Source organism: Papaver somniferum, chromosome 10 (assembly GCF_003573695.1).
Source record: "Papaver somniferum cultivar HN1 chromosome 10, ASM357369v1, whole genome shotgun sequence".
NCBI classification, from domain to species: Eukaryota; Viridiplantae; Streptophyta; class Magnoliopsida; order Ranunculales; family Papaveraceae; genus Papaver; species Papaver somniferum.
Window position 1 is genome coordinate 17,072,595 of NC_039367.1, and position 1,345 is coordinate 17,073,939.

Consider the following 1,345-nt stretch of genomic DNA (forward strand, 5'->3'; position numbering starts at 1 on the left):
AACATAAGAGAATCTTACGGAGTGTGTCAAGCACCAAAAACACAAAAGTGTGATCATAAGTAGATCAATACTGCGAGAAAAATCTCAAAGAGTTTGTTCTATTTTTCGTTTATAAAAACATAATAGATTTAACTTCTGAGCATATATGAAATATTAGCTCGATTCACGAAAACATAAAGGCACAAATATTTCATAAGATATTGAGTAATATACAAGATCAAGTGTTACTATCATCTTATCTAAGAAACAAACTTGTAAATACATACAAGTCGATTTGCTTCTTAAAAGGAAGGATCATTCTTTTTCGTCGGGATTTACACCAAGAATGGCTACCAAAAGCGTGCAAAAAGATTTCCTTGAAAAAGAAGAAGATGCATATATATATATCATGAAGAATTGTGCATCATATGCTCACATATAAACCAAGGAGGTCATGAACATTCAAGCAATAACCAACTTCAATAACACTCAAGACTTAAACTATGAATCATGATAAAAAGAGATTTAATGATCAAAGTTGTTTTAGAAGTACTAGAAATGTTTTTATAATGCTAAACATATTATAGAAATAGTTTGTATGCATTTGAAAAATATTTGGCAAGAACCCGATCCTAAACAACAAAAGAAGGACCTAAAAGATAGTTCGTGAATTTTAGCCTTTATTGTATGCGTACCAGTTTAAAACCATCCTTTTAAAATAATGTCCAGGAAATTTTTAGTATGCAAACCTTTCAGTCCAAAAAATCATGAGTTTCCATGGTATACACGTACCTTCTTGTAGACGTCGATATTCATAAAGTTTGTTTTGCCCATAACTTCTTCGTCCGAACTCGGAATAACCTCATTCTTTTTGCATTATTTTTGTAATTAAATTATATTCAAGATGATGATAAGAAATACTTAATTTGAATGATTTAAGCTTGGTCTTTGGCCTGTGTCTTGATTTTGAGCATCTTTGCTCATTTTCGTCACACTTCTTCCACTTCTTTTCGACTTGGGCACTTGGATACTTACAATACTTCTATTCTTAGAAATTTTTAGAAATTTTTATCTCATTTTTGAATGTATCACCTAATAGAGACAAATAAGAAAAAACAAGAGTAATAACAAGAATACATGCAAGAATGATAGCCAATATGATATGTGCGTCCTAATTCTTTTGCTTCCCTCACCAGATTCATAATAGGGCATTTCTTGGTGAGCATGCACTTTCAACACAATCAAGTTGAGTTGGGGTGAACAATGTCTTGCTCAACATAGTTGGTTGAAACAAACTTTTCCGCATCTATGGATTTTTCATCATCTATAGTTTTTGGCTTATTTCGTTTCTTCTTCCACCAATTCT